Consider the following 23,053-nt stretch of genomic DNA (forward strand, 5'->3'; position numbering starts at 1 on the left):
GCGTTTAGCATCTGTGATAGAGTTTCAATAAACGGTAAGTTAATATGTATTTTTTTAAGAGTTTAAGGAATTTACCAAATTCTTCATCTGAGCGGTCTTTCCTTGTCGTGTTGGGGTATGGCACACGAGGTTTATATTCGACATTCACTGATTTGTTTTTATTATGACCTACTCACCTTGACCTCTGCTCACCACAGTTTTTTACCTCGGTTCTGGCTCAGGCTCAACGAATCCTTCTTCATCTTGAGCATTAATCGCGTTGAGCTGTTCCCTTGGGTTGGGTTTAGTATTAGTTGGCAAGCTACCTTGTGGTCGTTCAGAGATTAGTTTGGACAGCTGGCCTATCTGGGTTTCGAGCTCTTGGATCGACGCTTGTTGATTTTTAAGTGCTGTCTCGGTGTTCTGGAAATGGGTTTCTGATATCGAGATAAATTTAGATAGCATCTCTTCAAGGTTTAGTTTCTTTTCCTGTTGATAGGGTGGTTGTTGAAAACTCGGAGGATGTTGTGGTCTTTGATTTCCTTGACCGCCCCACGAGAAATTGGGATTGTTCTTCCAACCTGCATTATATGTGTTACTATATGGGTTATTTTGGGATCTAGAGTTATTGTTACCCATATATTGGACTTGTTCCTCCTCGATGCTAGGGTTGACGGGCTGATACTCTGTGCATGCTCCTCCTCCATTTGTCTCTCACCTCATTACTGGATGTACCTGAGTAGAACCAAGTAAACCATCAATCTTTTTATTTAGAAGTTCTACCTGGTTTGACAGCATAGTAACCGAATTGACGTTATAAATGCCTATTGTTTTTGTTGGTTTAGTCCTCATGACTTGCCACTAATAGTTATTTAGTGACATATTTTCAATAAATTCATAAGCCTCTTCAGGTGTTTTGTTGTTGATGGTTCCCCCAGCTGCTGCATCAATCATTTGCCTTGTCGAGGGGTTCAAACCATTGTAGAATGTTTGAACTTGCAACCATAGAGGTAATCCATGGTGAGGACACCTTCACAATAGGTCCTTGTATCTCTCCCATCCATCGTAAAGAGTTTCTAAGTCCATCTGCACAAACGAAGAGATATCATTACGTAATTTGGCTGTTTTAGCCGGCGGGAAATATTTTAATAAAATTTTTTTAGTCATTTGTTCCCAAGTAGTAATTAACCCTCGTGGTAACTAGTTCAACTACAGTTTAGCTTTTTTCCTCAATGAAAAAGGGAATAACCGAAGACGAATGGCATCGTCAGAAACACCATTAATTTTAAATGTATCGCAGAATTCCAGGAAATTTGCCAAGTGAGTGTTTGGATCCTCATCTTGCAAACCATCAAATTGAACAAATTGTTGTATCATTTGAGTAGTGTTAGGTTTAAGTTCAAAATTATTAGAAACAACAGCAGGCCTAACTATACTTACTTAGTTCCTGTTAAAGTAGGTTTAGCATAATTATACGTAGTACGAGGAGCAGGATTCTGGTTTGCTAGTTCAATGGGTATCGCGGGAGGTAGCTGATTGTCTTGGTTTTCAGCCATCTCTTTGGTTGGGGTTTGAGTATCGTCCTCTTGCTCGTTCTCTGTGTATCTTAAGCTTCGCCTTATTTCTCTTCGGTTTCTGCAAGCTGTGCGATCGATTTCTTCGTCAAAAAGTAGTGGTCCTGATGGGTTTCTTCTAGTCATAAACTATAAAAACCTACCAAGAGAAAGAAAAATTAAATTAATAAATAAAAATAAAAATAAAATAGAATTAACTTGCAAGAAAAATAAATGGATAAAGTAATAAAAATTAAGCATTTCTAATATCTTAGTTCCCCGGCAATGGTGCCAAAAACTTGATACGTGGTTTTCGTGATAGGTTTTAAATATTTATAATGAATCGTTCTTAAAACTAACTATTATCATGTTGTAGGCAAGTGTACCTATCGAACAGTGGTACAGTTTTAGCAAGACCAAATTGTTGAACCCAAAGGAACTAAAAGTACTAGTAATGACTATCTTTTTATTATCTAGCCTAAGAATAAGGGGGTTTTGTTTTAGCTAACTAATTATCTAAACTAAGAATTCACATAAAACAGAATTGGGGATTACTTTTGGAAAATGATTGAATTAAGACAATACCTAATGAAAAATCCACCTAGACTTCACTTGTTATTCTGACTCCTAATCGGACAATTTATTCATTTAACTTGTTCAGTAGAGATCCCTAAGTTATGTTATTATCCCTATTCAAGACTAAAAACGTCTAATTCCTAGATTGAATAATTGAGACTTTTCTCTAATTAACACCCTAGGGTTGCATTAACTCGATATATGGATCCCCTTATTAAGTTTCACCCTAATCCGGCAAAATCATGTCACCCTATCTCTAGGCGCGCAAAAAACTCTACTTAATTATGACGAATGTACTCTTAGACTGCGTCTATTCCTCCTCTGAATAAGAGCTTATCTTGAATCAGTATCCTGGGATATCAAAACAATAATTAAGAACACATAATTAAGTACAAGTTAAATATTTATCATACAATTCAGAAAATAATAACAAGATTCATCTTAGGTTTCATTCCCCTTAGGTATTTAGGGGATTTAGTTCATAACTAAAAAGGAAAACATCTCAGAAGAGTAATGAATACAAAGCATAAAAAAAACCCAAAACTCCTGAAGGGAAATTGAAGGGAGATCTTCAGTCTTGATGATGAATTCAGCTTCTGAGATGGATCAATCAGCTTTCTTCGAGTAATTCCTTCCTCCCTCTATGTGTCTCCCCTCTTCTTCTTCCTCTACGGTGTATTTATAGGCTTTGGAATGCCTAAGAACCGTCGAAATTAGCCTTTTCCGAATTAGACTCAACTTGGGCTCGACAGGGACATGCCTGTGTGTGATTACTTTAGGCCGTGCTCGATCTTGTTAGAATGGCACGGGCGTGTGTTCTACGCGTGTGAGTCATGCTTCGAATCTGCCAAATTGACACGGTCGTGTGGTCTGCCTGTGTGAGGAAGTCCAGGCCATGTTGATTTCGTACTTTGGCCCATTTTCTCTGTTTTTGGCCCGTTTCTCGTTCCTTTTGCTCTCCTATGCTCGCCTAAGTATAAAACATGAAATTAAAGCATTAGGAGCATCAAATTAACCAATTCTAAGGAAAAGTCATCCATAAAATGTGTTAAGCATGGGGTAAAAATATGTATAAATTACGGTTTATCAGTGATTAATCCGAGATTTTCTCTTTGCCTCGATCTAACATCATACGAGGTCTGTCCTGATCTATACAGAAAAATTTAACTCAATTTAATAAATAAATCATTCAATTTTTCCCAAATAATATTTTGGTAAAATTATTATATTTCCCCTATACTTTTAATTTCTTAACAATTCAGTCCCTAGCTCATAAAAATGGAAATTTATGAAATTTCACCCCAACCTACTATGGCCAAATATCAAATAGGTCCCTAGCATGCCCTATATTTCATTTATTTCAAAATTTCACCGTGTATAATTTTCTATTTTTCAATTAAGTCCCTATTTGACAGTTTCACCAAAAATTCATTTGCAAAAGTTGTTTATCTAACAACGAGCATCCATTTTCTAACATCAAACTTCAAAACTCATGTACATGCATCAATGATAAAACCCTACTAGTTTAACAGTTTCACAAATTAGTCTCTGGGCTAGCTTGATGAAGCTATAACGATTCCGATAAAAATGAGACAAAAATCACTTACATAAGAGCAAATGAAGCTTGGCCAAACCCTAGTTATGGCTTCCTTAGCAAAATCAGTTGAAAACTCAAAATGAAGAAGATAGATAAAATTTTGCTTAAGTTATTTTGTCATTATTAATTAATTTACTTATTTAACCTTTAAAAACTCCAAGAATTACACAAATGTCAAGCCATGTATATCAACTATCACTATTTATGGTCTAATTACCATGTAAGGACTCTTACTTTAAATTTCTATAGCTATTTAATACTTTTGGCTACTAGAACTCAACTTTTACACTTTACGATATTTAGTCCATTTTATTAAATTGAGCATGTAAATGGTAAAATTTCTTAACAAATTTTTTATATAGTATTACTATCATGCTTTAGGCAATAAAATAATTTTTTTGACTTTGGATTTGTGGTCCCGAAACTACAGTTTTGATTTCACTAAAAACGGGTTGTTACAGTTTAGGTATGGTAGTTGGTGACTTCGAATGAAGCTGTTCGGGATGGTGATTTAGGGAGTTAAGGGTTGCGAAATTAAGGGGTTAAGTGAGTTGCACTATTAGGCTTATTGGGAGTTGTAGTGGAGCAAGGTAAGGGCTATAGGTTTGTGCGGAAAAATGTTGAATATTTCCCTTAGCAGTGTCTTAAGCCCAATGGAAGTTCCTTTTTGAATCCTACGCTCCTATACTTAAAGTAAACTAAAAAAACTCAAAAAAATTAGTGCTTGTTCTTCAGGCTACTTAGAAGAATATTTTTTTCAAAAAATTATATTAAATTAATCTCCCAAGAAAGACTGGAGAGGTCACAGGTAGTTCTGCTTAAGTCCAATCTCTTAGACAGAATTTTAATTAATGTAATGACCCAAAGAAAATTTTATCTAAGTCTAGCATTTTATTCAAATGAGAAAAAAAAATTAAAATATAAAATAAAGATAGAGAAAGTGAAGAGAAATCCTTCCATTTTATTCAGGATCGTCATTGACCATGGTGGTGTCATATAGCCATTTGTCATACCAACCATAACCATCTAGGAAGTAATCATTTTCATTCCCATCAAATCTGTCCAACATCTTATTACGGAAAGAAAACCCAAAATGAACTTTCCTGGTGGCTTTGTTTAACTTCTTGTATGTCCTACAAATCCTCCAACTCGTGACTCAAGACCCTTTTTGCGCCTTTCCAAAATCACAAATGCCTTTTCTTCTTGATCTTTGCTAAAATCAATTGAAATAATGAAAGGTAAAGTCGAAGATAGACCTAAATTTTCATATTTCAAATAAGGAGACAAAATCTTCAGTTCCAATTCAGCTAGCTTTTCAATCAATGACTTTGGTTGCGTATACTCCAGAGATGATAACTCTAATGATTCGTGTGGAACTTCTTGAGTGAATTCCTTTGAATTAGCTTCTAACCAAGCCAAACATTCCTTGTCTTTATCATCACTTCGGGAATCCTCTAGTAGAATATGTTCTAATGGATCGTCTAAAGAATTAAGCTCCAATTCTGTAGAAGCCAACGATTCCATCTTGGAAATAGTAGAGTAGTCTTCAACTATATCTGGAGATTTAACAGAATCGAAGTCATTAAAATTATCCTCGTCATCAAATATTTCTTTCAACTGAGTATCCTTTTGCTGCTTCTGGAATCGTTGAGGATATGGCAGTGGTGGAATCTTAGCTTTAATAGGATAATTCTTCTGTGGAAATTTTTTTGTATCCAACAAAGGTGTTAGATAATCAAAACTAACTGGTTTAGAGTTTACCTCATCAAGGATCATCGAATTTGACTCCTGTGAAATGAGAGTTTCGACACTCAATTGAAATTCCTCTTTGTCTTCAGCTACAACAGGTTCATCTTGAACCTCAACCACCTTGGGCTCCAATGTCTTTCCACTTGGCAAAGTGACTACTTTGCAATTGTTCTTTGCCCAAAATTCTTTGATTTTTAGTGTTGCTCGACCAAATAACTTGAGGGTTGTTTCTGAGCTCATTGGCTAGCTGTCCCACTTGGTTTCCTAAATTCTTTAATGTTGATGCTTGGCTCTGAATTAGTTCATCATTCTTCACTAAGTACGCCTTCAGCAAGTTCTCAAGATTATTTGAAGATTTAGTTGGTGGGGGTTGTTGCACTTGTTGAGAATATTCTAGTAGATAACTTGGTTAAAATGGCATAAAAGAGTCACTACGGTCTGCCCATTGATTACTCCATGGAGAAATTAGATGATTCTGCCATGAAGAGTTGTAAGAACTTGATTACAGACCATTCCAATTTTGATTTCCCATGTAATATTTTGACTCTTGATTCGATGGGAAATTTTCAAAGGAATGGCCATCTGCACAGTATTCACAAGAAATATTCTCAACTGGTTCAGCTGCTGACCTGTCAGATTAACATTGAAACCATTAATAGCTATGCCCTTAACCAAAGAAGCAAGCGTGTCCACTTCATATACACTTGCTACTTGTCTTTTTTAGGCTACTCGATTGGTTAGGCACTCATAGTTATTGCTAGCAATTATTTCAATAATATCGTAAGCATCATTATAACAATTAGAAAGAAGGGCTCCATTTGCTGAAGGATCCATGTATCACCCCTAAACTCGACCTAGAAGTTTTGCCCGAATCTCGAGGATTACATTGATCACCAAAGTGATCTGTAAACAATTTTACAACTGAGTTTGTTGGAATTTCATTTCGAACACAGTTTGCTAAAAATGTACTAAACCATTTAACTGTTTAGGATTCAAAACAAAAAAAAAATTATGTCAAAAGCATTTGGAAATAAGTTTCGCAGGTTCTTGATTTCAGTCCAATGAAAACAATTTTCGAAAACCCAAATTAGAAATGTACCACAACGCTTATTGATTTTTACAGTCCAAAATAGTACACAAATCAAAGTATTCGAAGAAACATTTTATTAGCCTGATTTATAATGCATCACTCCGGGACCTCTGATGTTCCATGTCCAGCATTAGAATACGAAAGTACCTGAAAGGGGAAAACTGATGGGTGAGCTAGACGAGCTTAGTGTGAGTCCGAAACACAACAAATGACAGAAAGCGGAATGAGAAGACAAATAGTCCAGAAATAGAATATGAACACAAATCATCCACAAAAACTCAATTGAAAAACCCATCAACAAGTCGATGCCGAAACACACCAAAACACGTATCATCACAAACACCTCATTCCAAAGTACCATATCACTAACATCAATACTCGCACAACCAATTACATGAAATAAGACACATAATCAGATGCGTATGGATGCAACAACTCAAAAACCCAACACACCAACTTAACACCTCTCCGACCAGCCTGCACACCACATATAAGCTAATCAAGCCCAACCAACCATGCCCACGACATAGGACCTTGAAAGGCCGATCCACCCTACACACCACATAAGTGGAACTAAGCCACTCAAATCACAATATGCAACTGAGCTTGTTGGAACGCCGATACCCCCATGGCACAGCGGAAAAAAAATATATGTATACATTCCGGCGATCCAAACCATGGATCCATGTGCGAGGAATGAATTGGGGTGAAAAAGTTTCAAAATTACCAAAATTTCGATCTGAGTAGACAGTGAAGCCTAGGCAATGAGAATACTATTTTGATTTTGAATCCAAGCCACAATCCTTATGATCCCGACCTCTACGCAAACCACCCAGTTGACAAAGAATGGAAGAAATTCCCAAAAACTATTTTTAGAGATATTTTGCTTGACGGCTGCTAGACCTAATAGCAAAGCTTCGGGTTTTTATATATATATTCACTTTTTAGGGTTTTCCCCCTTTCTAAATATAACTCCCTTTATAATTGGTATGTTTATGTCGAATTAAATTTTAATCCGAACATTATAATCATAATTAAAATAAATAAATATAATAATTTTTTAACCGAAAATTATAATTACATAAATTATAATAAAGATTTCGGTACACTATATTTATTTAAATTTATATACGAACCAAATTCATATATTAATAGAATTATGTTCTCCTTATGTGTACAACATCCTTGTACATATAATATGTTCGATATTTGATTGCCCAATTAAATTAATTCAATAATTAATTTAATTCATGTGACAACCAAACACAATACCAACTATGTTTTATTCCATTCATTTCAACCATAGGGTGTGACACTGTAGGTTCTTGTAACATTAGCAGTAATACTACAACGATTCTAATGTTACAAACAATGAGTTGCATCTAGCAATGTGTAACACCCCTAACCCGTACCCATCGCCGGAGAGTTAAGGAGTATTACCATACAAGCACGAAATTCCATTTAACTTTATTTGAATAACTCCCGTTGGCACACTTATAAAACCGAATTCCAACTTGTTTTTCCAATTATACAATATACAAAAGAGTTATCTTAAGCTAATGTGTACATTGATTCATTCTTAAGTTCAATTCACATCAAAACATGGAAAACATTAATCGAATATCAACCACACATTCACATTAACTATGTGGAACACATATAGTAACTTAACAAGCCATTTTTGCATGGCTATACATATATACATTATCAAAAAGATACTTATTTAACATAAAAAAGTCAAGCCTATACATGCCATTATCAAAGTTCAGCTACTAGAGTACCGAATGGGCTTAGATAGTGTGGATGACTTCAACTTTGAGATTCCCGAGACCGTAGCTAACGAACGAGATCTATAAAGCAGAGAATTAAGGACAACAGAGAAAGCATTTCTATGCTTAGTAAGTTTTAAGCAATGAAATCATTTAAAATTAAAGCATAGCATTCATAAGGCTTATCATCTTTTTTTTGACCGAATGTAACCATGACTAAATATACCACTATTGTTCATGCATGTCATTTTAAATTTTTCCTTAAACACAAATTCATATCACGTAGATAACTTCTTTTTATCCAACCAACTTTATCATTTGGCCGAATACATCTAATTCAATTACAAGGCTAAATAAATAGATATACGCGTATTCACATATTCATGTTACTTCACACTTCAACCAATATACTCACATGCTTAGAGCCAATCTTAACATATTTCCACTTGAATCAAAATTCATGTATCCTGAATAAGCTATAGACTTCATACAACCCTAAGCAATGGCCGGAAGAGCACTATCCAAATGAATAATCACAATTTAAACCGAATCAAAATTTACAACGTATATACGGTACATACCTGACCATCTTAGAGTTGTGAACACATTAATTGGAATTATTACAGCAAGATCACACATTTCCAACACAAATGCCTTCGGGACTTAGCTCGGATATAACACCAGCACGAATACCTTCGGGACTTAGCCCGGATATAACACCAGCACGAATACCTTCGGGACTTAGCCCGGATATAACACCAGCACGAATGCCTTCGTGACTTAGCCCGGATATAACACCAGCACGAATGCCTTCAAGACTTAGCCCAGACATAACACCAGCATGAATGCCTTCGGGACTTAGCCTGGATATAAATCTCACACAAGGCCTGCGGGTCTTAGCCCGGTTATAATCCTCAATTATCATGCACATATATATATCATAACACATTAGCATTTCATTTACATTACTAGAACACAAGCACAACATGCTTATCAACCATTCCACTTTCGGCTCAATAGCCACATACAAATAACACGATTTCGTTTCGCTATCCAACATGATTTCTATAACCATTCGACTACAAGTCATATGCACAAATTATTTATCTCACTACGTAATTCAAGTAGAACCATTAGGTCACAATTTATTTATTATGCTTATATATCATGATTTTATCAAATCATAAGCTAAGTTCCATTACTCAAAGACTTACCTTGTATCTTTCTGAACAAATTTCGGGTTGGCTATTCCGTGACTTTAGCTTTTCCCTTATCCGATGTTGCCCCTCTATGCTCTTGAGCTATGATAAACAAGTTTAATTATATTAAATGTTATTCATACCTCTCATTCAATAATTACACTTTCGTTCCAATATGACACACACACACACACACACACACACAATTTTCCTTTACATACACATTCAGCCAAATACAACTATGTTACAAGTCATAACTAAATTATTGATTTGATCAAGTTTACATAATCTTTTAATCAAACTCGTTATTCATGACATAATAATCATCAACAGCCGAATATGTGATCACTTAGTAATCTTAAATTCATGTGAACCTAAGTGTCAAAAATGTCTATGAAATATTTACTCACTATCTTCTATCTTTAACTCAATTTCCTAGCTCCCAATCGGAACACTAGGACCATCTTAATCCATTTCTCATCTTGTTAACATAAACATGGCAAATCTAATTCCCATAAACAATTATCATCAATTCATTCATTCTCTAGGGACAAAGCCGAATGTTCAATAAGCAAATAAGGCATACAAAGCATGACTTCTTCAATTAAACCTACCATTCTCCATTTCATTGACTTTAACATCAATTTTACTTAGCAACTTCTCACTTTACAATTCGGCAACCATGAAAGCTTCTTTTTAACCATATTGACTAAATTCTCAATTATCCAAATCTTAACAAAATCTAGCTAATGGCCGAATATAAATACTTTGCCCCATACCCACGAATTCACCTATTCTAAGCTCAATTTGCCAATTAAGTAAATAACACTAATGTTGAGCATTATTTGACAATTTGTCTTAAGTAGCCGACTAAATTCATGTTCCTAATTCATAATTTCAAGTATTTCATTCACAAGTTACACAAATTATGCTCAAAACCTCAAATTCAATTTCGGTAAGCACAAACATGTTAGCCAAAATTCCCCAAAGCACCTAAACCACTACTATGCATATCTAACAAGTTTAAACCTCACTTATCCACCTTTACTCATAAGAGCATGAAACAACCACCATTTCTTACCATCCATATCATGGCCGAATGCCCAAATCACCATAGAATTCAAAATATCAAAATGGGCTAAGTCAAATACTTAGCTATCAACCACACTTAAAAAAAATTCAAAGGAAATAACATGAAATTTTTACCTTAATCAAGCAAAAATCAAAGAGTGACCGAAAGCCTAGCTTTCCCTCCTATATTTGGCAAATGAAGAACAAAAGATGAACTAAGCCTTGTTCTTTTCACCTTTCACTATCTTATTTATTTTATTTTAACACCAATAACGTATATAATTATAATTATATTATAATACAAATATATGTATAAAATACATACATTTCAATGATTATTCCACATGGCCTGCCACTATAAAAAAAACATGTCAATTTGACATGCATGTCCTTGTGTTTTAAACTCACATAATACAAGACCATTTCAAAATTTACCTAACACATTCTCAAAATTTTCACACAAGTCCATTTTCAATTAATTTCACATCAATTTGCAAAAATTAAAGCATTTAAAAATTCACACAGGCATAAACACATATTTTAGACATAAAATATTATATTCAAATATTTCGATGACTCGGTTTAGCGGTCCCAAAACCACTTCTCGACTAGGGTCAAAATAGGGCTGTCACAACTCTCCCCCCTTTAGGGATTTTCGTCCCCGAAAATCTTACCAGTAAATAGATTTGGGTATCGTTGCTTCATAGAGTTCTCGGGTTCCCAAGTAGCTTCTTCGATCCCGTGCTTGAGCCATAACACCTTTACTAACGAAACCTTTTTGTTTTGCATCTCTTTCACCTTACGAGCTAGGATACGAATCGGTTCTTCTTCATAACTCAAATCGGAGTGAATTTCAATTTTTGACAGACTAATTACATGAGAAGGATCGGATCTATAACGACGAAGATTCAATACATGAAAAACATTGTGAATCTTTTCAAGATCAGGGGGCAGAATTTGTAACACCCCGAACCCGAGACCGACACCGGAGTCGAACACGAGGTGTTAACAGACTTTAAACCCCTTATAAAAATATTTCTCAGACACTGCCAATCTGCGTACTAGTCGATTTAAAAATCATATCTTGAGTTTCACAACTCGAAAATAAGTTTCGTGATTTTTCCCTGAAACTAGACTCATATGCCCATCTACATATTTTTTTCTAGAATTTTTGGTCGGGCCAATTAGTACAGTTTATTAGTCAAAGTCTCCCATGTTACAGGGATCGACTACCCTGACCTTTGCGCATTACGACTTGGATATCTCCTTGTACAGGGCTCCAATACTGATGCCGTTTGTTTCTATAGAAACTAGACTCAGAGAGGAATCTATCCATATATGGTATGACTCCTAATTATCTCTGGTTAATTTGTAATGAATTTCCAAATTCGGAACAGGAAATCCAGAAACCGTTCTGGCCCTGTCTCACGAGAACCTGAATATCTCTTAACATACTATCCGTATGATTGTTTCGTTACTTTCCTATGAAAGTAAATTCATCAAGGTTTGTTTACATAATTTATTCACTATTTAATTCCCTTCCTACTATTTTTAGTGATTTTCCAAATCTACATCACTGCTGCTGTCAGCATCTGCCTTTAAGGTAGACTTTACCTATTTCATGGTTTCCATGATTCAACTAGCCCTTTTTGCATAAATAGCACAATTTATGAAAGTGATTAACCATCCCCATGGCCAATCCTTGTCAAGCATATCCACACCAAATGATTATAACAATATACTCAAACACATATAAGCCATTTTCGCATGGCTATCCAAAATTTATACAAGTCCAAAGGGTCCACGACCCACAACAAACGGGTAGTCCTATACATGCCATTTCGAAGTTCAACCAAAATTGTACCAAAAGGGGGCTTTGATAGTGTGGGCGACTTTGACCTCAAGATCCCGAGTCCGATAGCTGGAGAACCAAATCTATAAAACAGAGGAGCAATAAAACGGAGTAAGCAATTTATGCTTAGTAAGTTTTGAGCAAGGAATTCCAGCACAACAAAAGTATAGCATTCATATAGCTAAACGGATAATTTCATATGCACAAATTTACGATATCGTACTTGCTTCACATTATCAACCCTTATGTACATACACAAAAGATCAACTCAGCCAAAGGCCGGTAGCTCGTTTATCCACTGAGCGAATACTTATTTGTAAGGGCTCAACTAAATTCAAGCACATACGAAACATACCTCAATGTTGGGATGTTTCGAGAGTATTAACTGGAATTTTACAGCAAGTTCATTCATTCCCAAATCACGTACCTTCGGAATTTAACCGGATATAGCTCCTCGTTCAAATGCCTTCGGGACATAGCCCGGTTATAGTAATTCGCACAAATGCCTTCGGGACTTAACCCGGATTTAGTAACTCGCACAAATGCCTTCGGGACTTAACCCGGATTTAGTAACTCGCACAAATGTCTTCGGGCTTAGCCCGGAATTAGTATCTCGCACAAATGCCTTCGGATCTTAGTCCGGATATTGTCACTTAGCACAAGCCTTCGGGACTTAGCCCGGATAGCATTCAAATAACCATGCACATTTAACAATAAATCATGGCCCATTCGTATTTCATTTTCGTTAGCAAAACTCAAACATAAGACATTTATCATTCTTGCAAATTTGGCTCAATAGCCACACAAAGAGCATGATTTTAATTTGCTCAAAACATGATCTAACCACATCATAATTTAAGCTCTTTTACTCAAGAACTTACCTCGGGTGTTGTCGAACGATTCCGATAGCTATTCGACCACTTTTTCCTTCCCTTTATCGGATTTAGTTCCCCTTTGCTCTTGAGCTTAATTAAACAAATAAATTGATTTAATCATTTGAGCATCGAAAAGAGGAACACAAGGAACTTAGCCCATATTTATACATTAGACATTAAAGTCACATATGTACGGAATCATGAATCAAACTCAACATTTTAGCTAATTTTTCCCCCTTGGCCGAATATGCATGTCTATTTTGGGGCCGATTTCCACACTTAATACATTCTACAAGTATGGTCACTTGTATTGACTAAACACCCTTTTGTTTCAAGTTCAAAACTTGGCTAATACACACATATACACACTAGTAAAGCATCCTCTCCCTTTCCATCAATTTAACACATGCATTGCTCATTAACATGCAAAAGTTATATTCGGCCTTAGCACACAACTTGCTAGCCGATTCTTCTCCATTTAGCAACCAATGCACATATGTGCTCACTCAAAAATGCTAAAAAGGAGGTTCAAGAATCATCAAGCCACCATCACATGCATCATTAACAAGCTTCATATTTAGCATGCAATGGCATTAACACAAACTCCACCTAGGCCGAATCTTAACTCATCTTCATGCCTCATCACCACAACATCAAACATCAACCAAGAATGATGCATCCATGGCCGAGTGTCATTTCCATCACATAGCAAGATTTAGACCATGGGCTAGGTAGAACTCAAGCTAACAACTAAAACATGCATGCATCTCATGGAACATCATCAAACATACCTTAGCCTAGCTACATGCATGGCCGAACCTCTTCAACCTTTCTTCTTCCTTCCTCCTTAAAATTTTTGGCCAAGGATGAACCAAAGGATGAGCATTTTTTTTCTTTGTTTTTTTTCTTTCTAGTTTCGGCTAAATGAAGATGAGAAAGGATGAACAAAAATTTTCTCCTTTCTTTTCTTTAGCTCACGACAATGGGGGGGAAACAACTACACACATTTTTTTTTGTATTCATCATACTCCTTTTCATTATTTTATGCCCATGCCCCTTATTTTATTTTTTTCCTACATACCTCACTAGGCCAACATGTTCCCAACATGTTTCCACCGATAGCATGGCCAACCACTAGCTCAAATTTTGGGTAATTTGACATGCAAACCCATCATTTTCACAACATGCATTAATAGACCATTTTAAATTAGCCTATCATATTTTCACCATGTCTCATATCAATCCCTATTTAATAATTTCTCATGCAATTGGCAAAATTGGAGAATGAAACTTCCACATACTCATGTACACACATAATAAGCATAAAATATGGAAATCAATTATTTTTATGACTCGGTTTTGTGGTCCCGAAACCACTTCCCGACTAGGGTCAATTTTGGGCTGTCACAACTCTCCCCCACTTAAGAAATTTTCGTCCCCGAAAATCTTACCAGTAAATAGGTTTGGGTATCGTTCTTTCATCGAGCTCTCGGTTTCCCAAGTAGCCTCCTCGATCCCGTGTTTGAGCCATAACACCTTCACTAACGGAACCCTTTTGTTTCGCAACTCCTTCACTTCACGAGCTAGGATACGCATCGGCTCTTCTTCATAACTCATATCGGCTTGAATTTCAACCTCTGATGGGCTAATTATGTGCGATGGATCAGATCGATAGCGTCGAAGCATCAAAACATGAAAGACGTCGTGAATCTTTTCAAGCTCAGGGGGCAAAATCAATCTATACGCAACCGGACCAACTCGTTCGGAGATTTCGTACGGCCCAATGAATCTCGGGCTCAACTTGCCCTTACGGCCAAACCTGAGTACCTTTTTCCAAGGAGAAACTTTAAGGAACACTTTATCTCCCACCTGATATTCAATGTCCTTTCGTTTCAAATCCGCATACGATTTTTGACGATCTGTGGCTGCTTTCAGACTTTCACGGATTACCTTTACTTTCTGTTCGGCATCCTTAATCAAATCAACTCTGAAAATTTTACTTTCACCGAGCTCGGTCCAAAACAATGGTGTACGGCATTTACGACCGTACAAAGCCTCGTAAGGTGCCATCTTAATACTTGATTGAAAACTATTATTGTAAGCGAATTCAATCAAAGGTAAATACCGTTCCCATGAACCACTGAACTCGAGGATGCAACATCTCAACATATCCTCAAGTATCTGAATTATCCGCTCAGATTGACCATCGGTTTGGGGATGAAAAGCAGTGCTAAAATGCAGCTTGGTACCCAAAGCTTCTTGCAATTTCCTCCAAAATCGCGAGGTGAATCTCGGATCTCTATCCGACACGATGGAAATAGGTACCCCGTGTAATCTCACAATCTGAGAAACGTACAATTCAACTAGTCTATCCAATGAAAAATCCATACACACGGGGATAAAGTGAGCCGACTTAGTCAGTCTATCGACAACAACCCAAATCGCATCCTTCTTACTTGTTGACAATGGCAGTCCGGACACAAAATCCATTGTGACTCGATCCCATTTCCACTCGGGTATCATGATCGGCTGAAGTAATCCTGAAGGCACTTGATGTTCCGCTTTCACTTGTTGACATATTAAACATCTCGAAACAAAGTTGGAGATGTCTCGTTTCATACCATGCCACCAAAACCAACGTTTCAAATCGTTGTACATTTTCGTCCTCCCCGGGTGAATTGACATTCGGCTACAATGGGCTTCGTTCAGAATCATCGAAATGAGTTCCGAATTCCTTGGAACACACAAATGACTTCTGAACCTCAAACAATCATCATCATCAATTTGAAACTCCGATTCCTTGTTCGGAGCACACTCAGCCCGTTTTGCAACCAATTCATCATCAACTTTCTGGGCTTCACGAATTTGATGAATCAATAATGGTTTGGCTTTTAATTCAGCTATTAACACATTGTCGGGTAGAACAGACAAGTGCACATTCATCGCTCGTAAAGCAAACAATGACTTCCGGCTTAAGGCGTCCGCAACCACATTAGCCTTTCCCGGGTGGTAATCAATGACAAGCTCGTAATCTTTCAACAACTCAAGCCAACGTCTTTGTCGCAGATTTAAGTCTCTTTGAGTCATCAAATATTTGAGACTTTTGTGATCTGAAAATACATGGCACTTTTCACCAAATAAGTAATGTCGCCATATTTTTAAAGCAAATACGATGGCAGCTAGTTCAAGATCATGGGTCGGATAATTTTTCTCATGTGGCTTTAATTGTCTCAACGCATAGGCCACAACTCGACCTTCTTGCATCAATACGCAACCCAACCCAAGTAGGGATGCGCCACGATAAATGACAAACTCTTTGCCTGATTCGGGTTGCACTAAAATTGGAGCTTCAGTCAAATGAGTTTTCAGTTGATCGAAACTTTTCTGACATTTCTCCGTCCATTCGAACTTAACATCCTTTTGAAGTAGCTTCGTCATTGGTGTGGCTATCATCGAGAAACCTTTGACAAATCGTCGGTAATAACCGGCGAGTCCCAGGAAGCTCCGAACTTCGGTAATATTTCTTGGAGGCTTCCAGTTAAGTATGGCTGAAATTTTGCTCGGGTCAGCTCGAATACCCGATGCGGATACCACATGACCCAAGAAGCTAACCTCTCTTAACTAGAACTCACACTTACTGAACTTAGCATATAACTACTTATCCCGCAAATTTTGCAACACTAGCCTCAGATGCTCAGCATGTTCGGTCTCATCTCTTGAATAGACCAAGATGTCATCAATGAACACAACTATGAACCGATCCAAATATGGTCTGAAGATCCGATTCATCAAATCCATAAATACCGCAGGGGCATTAGTGAGCCCAAACGGCATCACTAAGAACTCGTAGTGACCATATCTCGTTCTGAAGGCAGTTTTGGGTATGTCCGAATCTCGAATTCGCAACTGATAATAACCCGATCTCAAATCTATTTTTGAGAACACTGAGGCTCCCTTCAGTTGGTCGAACAATTCATCGATACGCGGTAACGGATATTTGTTCTTTATCGTCACTTTATTCAGTTGACGATAGTCAATGCACAACCTCATGGTTCTGTCCTTCTTTTTTCACGAACAATACTGGTGCACCCCAAGGTGAGAAACTTGGTCGAGCAAAACCTCTATCCGTCAATTCTTGCAACTGAGCTTTCAACTCTTTTAACTCGGTGGGTGCCATACGATACGGAGCTATCGAAATCGGCGTAGTCCCAGGTACAAGCTCAATACCAAACTCTACCTCCCGAACAGGTGGTAAACCCGGTAATTCTTCAGGAAAAACATCCGGGTATTCACAAACCACCGGCACAGATTCGGGTTTCTTGTCTAATTCTTTGTCATCCAGTACATACGCAAGGTATGCTTCGCACCCTTTTCTTACATATTTCTGGGCCAACATTGCTGATATTACAGCTGGCATCCCCTCCAAGTCCGTAGACTCAACTCGGATTACTTCGTTATTTGCGCACCTCAAATCAATAGTCTTGCTTTTGCAATTCACAACCGCATCATGCGCGGTCAACCAATCCAAACCAAGAATAACATCAAATTCATCAAACGGCAAAAGCATCAAGTCCGCCGGAAAACAGGAACCTCGAATTTCTAGGGGACATTTCTTACACACTTTGTCGACAAGCACGTAATGACCCAAGGGATTTGACACCCGAATTACGAACTCAGTAGACTCAATAGGTAAAGTCTTACTGGATGCTAAGGTTTCACATATGTAAGAATGAGTAGAACCGGGGTCAATCAAAGCAATTACATTAGTATCAAAGAGAGTAAAAGTACCGGTAATAACATCAGGCGAAGAAGCATCCTCGCGGGCACGTATAGCATAAGCTCTAGCAGACGCACGAGCCTCGGATCTGGTCGTAGCATCTCTAGATCCTCTCTGGCCGCCACTAGCATTGCCCGTATTTCCAGATGGTCTACCTCGAGCAGTGGTAGCACCCGGTTTCCCACTCTGATTCTGTTCAGACAACCTCGGGCAATCTTTAATGAAGTGGTCAACTGATCCGCACTTGTAACAGGAGCGGTCAGGGAATCTACAACTCCCCGAATGCCATTTACCACAATATCGACATTTCGTTCTGTCTCGACGTTCATTCCCAACACTGGCGACCGAAGTGCCTCGTGTACCCACAGGGGGTCGATCATGATCTCGTCTAAAAAGGCCCGAAGTGCCTCTCGACTAGCCCACATCATCTCGAAATTTCTTCGATGCCTGTTGAAGAGACTTTCCCGAAGATCTTTTACGAAACTCTCCAGTTCCCTCATCAACTTTTTGTTTTTCTTTTCTAAGCTCTTCGGCTTTACAAGCTCGCTCGACAAGTACTACGAACTCTCGTATTTCAAGAACGCCAACGAACATTTTTATATCTTCATTCAGCCCATCCTCGAAGCGTTTACACATGATAGCCTCGGACGAAACACATTCCCGAGCGTATCTACTAAGTCTAACAAATTTTCGCTCGTAATCAGTAACTGACATGGAACCTTGCTTAAGCTTAAGAAATTCCTTCCGTTTTTGATCAACAAATCTCTGACTGATATACTTTTTCCGAAACTCAGTTTGGAAAAACTCCCAAGTTACTTGCTCTCGGGGCACAACAGAAGTCAGAGTACTCCACCAATAGTAGGCAGGATCGCGTAGCAAGGAGATAGTACACTTTAGGCATTCATCGGGTGTACAAGATAGCTCATCGAGTACCCGGATAGTGTTGTCCAACCAAAATTCAGCTTGCTCGGCATCGTCGCTATTCGTAGCCTTAAATTCAGTAGCCCCATGTTTTCGGATTCTGTCAACTGGGGGCTTATTTGACCTTATTTGGTCAGTTACCGGAGGTATTGCAGGTGCGGGGGTGGTATTAGTCGGGAATGGAGGTTGTGGAACAGCCGTATTAGTTCGAATGTATTGGTTGAACCAATCATTCATCACGCTATAGAAAGCTTGTCTAGCTTCCTCATTCGGGTTACTAGCATTAGGTTGAGAGTCCGCCGGCGCTGTCCCTTGTGCGGGAGCAGGCGCTACACTCTCAAGATCATCAGCTACCTCTCGGTCGGGATCGAGATCCATTACTATAATTAAACACATTTACAATTTTCAGACATCACCACACTATCAAGTAATCACATAAAATGGCATGTATAGCTAGACCCAACGCATTACGGTAGTCCTAGAATCGACTAAACCGTATCTCTGATACCAATCAAATGTAACACCCCGAATCCGAGACCGACACCGGAGTCGAACACGAGGTGTTAACAGACTTTAAACCCCTTATAAAAATATTTCTCAGACACTGCCAATCTGCAAACTAGTCTCTTTAAAAATTATATCTTGAGTTTCACAACTCGAAAATAAGTTTCGTGATTTTTCCCTGAAACTAGACTCATATGCCCATCTACATATTTTTTCTAGAATTTTTGGTTGGGCCAATTAGTACAGTTTATTAGTCAAAGTCTCCCATGTTACAGGGATCGACTACCCTGACCTTTGCGCATTACGACTTGGATATCTCCTTGTACAGGGCTCCAATACTGATTCCGTTTGTTTCTATAGAAACTAGACTCAGAGAGGAATCTATCCATATATGGTATGACTCTTAATTATCTCTGGTTAATTTGTAATGAATTTCCAAAGTCGGAACAGGAAATCCAGAAACCGTTCTGGCCCTGTCTCACGAGAACCTGAATATCTCTTAACATACTATCCGTATGACTGTTTAGTTACTTTCCTACGAAAGTATATTCATCAAGGTTTGTTTACATAATTTATTCACTATTTAATTCCATTCCTACTATTTTTAGTGATTTTCCAAATCTACATCACTGCTGCTGTCAGCATCTGCCTTTAAGGTAGACTTTACCTATTTCATGGTTTCCATGATTCAACTAGCCCTTTTTGCATAAATAGCACAATTTATGAAAGTGATTAACCATCCCCATGGCCAATCCTTGTCAAGCATATCCACACCAAATGATTATAACAATATACTCAAACACATATAAGCCATTTTCGCATGGCTATCCAAAATTTATACAAGTCCAAAGGGTCCACGACCCACAACAAACGGGTAGTCCTATACATGCCATTTCGAAGTTCAACCAAAATTGTACCAAAAGGGGGCTTTGATAGTGTGGGCGACTTTGACCTCAAGATCCCGAGTCCGATAGCTGGAGAACCAAATCTATAAAACAGAGGAGCAATAAAACGGAGTAAGCAATTTATGCTTAGTAAGTTTTGAGCAAGGAATTCCAGCACAACAAAAGTATAGCATTCATATAGCTAAACGGATAATTTCATATGCACAAATTTACGATATCGTACTTGCTTCACATTATCAACCCTTATGTACATACACAAAAGATCAACTCAGCCAAAGGCCGGTAGCTCGTTTATGCACTGAGCGAATACTTATTTGTAAGGGCTCAACTAAATTCAAGCACATACGAAACATACCTCAATGTTGGGATGTTTCGAGAGTATTAACTGGAATTTTACAGCAAGTTCATTCATTCCCAAATCACGTACCTTCGGAATTTAACCGGATATAGCTCCTCGTTCAAATGCCTTCGGGACATAGCCCGGTTATAGTAATTCGCACAAATGCCTTCGGGACTTAACCCGGATTTAGTAACTCGCACAAATGCCTTCGGGACTTAACCCGGATTTAGTAACTCACACAAATGTCTTCGGGCTTAGCCCGGAATTAGTATCTCGCACAAATGCCTTCGGATCTTAGTCCGGATATTGTCACTTAGCACAAGCCTTCGGGACTTAGCCCGGACAGCATTCAAATAACCATGCACATTTAACAATAAATCATGGCCCATTCGTATTTCATTTTCGTTAGCAAAACTCAAACATAAGACATTTATCATTCTTGCAAATTCAGCTCAATAGCCACACAAAGAGCATGATTTTAATTTGCTCAAAACATGATCTAATCACATCATAATTTAAGCTCTTTTACTCAAGAACTTACCTCGGGTGTTGTCGAACGATTCCGATAGCTATTCGACCACTTTTTCCTTCCCTTTATCGGATTTAGTTCCCCTTTGCTCTTGAGCTTAATTAAACAAATAAATTGATTTAATCATTTGAGCATCGAAAAGAGGAACACAAGGCACTTAGCCCATATTTATACATTAGACACTAAAGTCACATATGTACGGAATCATGAATCAAACTCAACATTTTAGCTAATTTTCCCCCTTGGCCGAATATGCATGTCTATTTTGGGGCCGATTTCCACACTTAATACATTCTACAAGTATGGTCACTTGTATTGACTAAACACCCTTTTGTTTCAAGTTCAAAACTTGGCTAATACACACATATACACACTAGTAAAGCATCCTGTCCCTTTCCATCAATTTAACACATGCATTGCTCATTAACATGCAAAAGTTATATTCGGCCTTAGCACACAACTTGCTAGCCGATTCTTCTCCATTTAGCAACCAATGCACATATGTGCTCACTCAAAAATGCTAAAAAGGAGGTTCAAGAATCATCAAGCCACCATCACATGCATCATTAACAAGCTTCATATTTAGCATGCAATGGCATTAACACAAACTCCACCTAGGCCGAATCTTAACTCATCTTCATGCCTCATCACCACAACATCAAACATCAACCAAGAATGATGCATCCATGGCCGAGTGTCATTTCCATCACATAGCAAGATTTAGACCATGGGCTAGGTAGAACTCAAGCTAACAACTAAAACATGCATGCATCTCATGGAACATCATCAAACATACCTTAGCCTAGCTACATGCATGGCCGAACCTCTTCAACCTTTCTTCTTCCTTCCTCCTTAAAATTTTTGGCCAAGGATGAACCAAAGGATGAGCATTTTTTTTCTTTGTTTTTTTTTCTTTCTAGTTTCGGCTAAATGAAGATGAGAAAGGATGAACAAAAATTTTCTCCTTTCTTTTCTTTAGCTCACGGCAATGGGGGGGGAAACAACTACACACATTTTTTTTTGTATTCATCATACTCCTTTTCATTATTTTATGCCCATGCCCCTTATTTTATTTTTTTCCTACATACCTCACTAGGCCAACATGTTCCCAACATGTTTCCACCCATAGCATGGCCAACCACTAGCTCAAATTTTGGGTAATTTGACATGCAAACCCATCATTTTCACAACATGCATTAATAGACCATTTTAAATTAGCCTATCATATTTTCACCATGTCTCATATCAATCCCTATTTAATAATTTCTCATGCAATTGGCAAAATTGGAGAATGAAACTTCCACATAGTCATGTACACACATAATAAGCATAGAATATGGAAATCAATTATTTTTATGACTCGGTTTTGTGGTCCCGAAACCACTTCCCGACTAGGGTCAATTTTGGGCTGTCACAGAATTAGTCTATAAGCAACCGGCCCAATCCTCTCTGAAATCTCATACGGTCCAATAAATCTTGAACTCAATTTGCCTTTACAGCCAAAATGGTGTATCTTTTTCCACGGCGAGACTTTCAGAAAAACTTTTTCTCCAATCTGAAATTCCATATTTTTACGCTTTAAGTCCGCGTATGATTTCTGATGATCCGATGCTGCTTTTAAGCTATCACAAATTATTTTCACTTGCTGTTCGGCTTCTTTAATTAAATCCACCCCATATAACTTATTCTCGCTGAGCTCGGTCCAAAACAAAGGTGTACGACATTTACGTCCGTATAAGGCCTCGTAAGGCGCCATCTTGATACTCG

The 23,053-nt window shown here is 37.8% G+C and overlaps 1 non-coding gene across 1 annotated transcript; it reads left to right on the forward strand.

Moving 5' to 3' along the window:
- The first annotated feature begins 991 nt into the window (after positions 1-991).
- LOC121205373 (small nucleolar RNA R71) lies at positions 992-1,097 on the forward strand. The gene has a single exon (XR_005900453.1). It is a non-coding gene; the product is annotated as a small nucleolar RNA R71 (small nucleolar RNA).
- The last annotated feature ends 21,956 nt before the right edge of the window (positions 1,098-23,053 follow it).

The sequence above is a fragment of the Gossypium hirsutum genome, chromosome A08 (assembly GCF_007990345.1).
Source record: "Gossypium hirsutum isolate 1008001.06 chromosome A08, Gossypium_hirsutum_v2.1, whole genome shotgun sequence".
In the NCBI taxonomy this organism is placed as follows: Eukaryota; Viridiplantae; Streptophyta; class Magnoliopsida; order Malvales; family Malvaceae; genus Gossypium; species Gossypium hirsutum.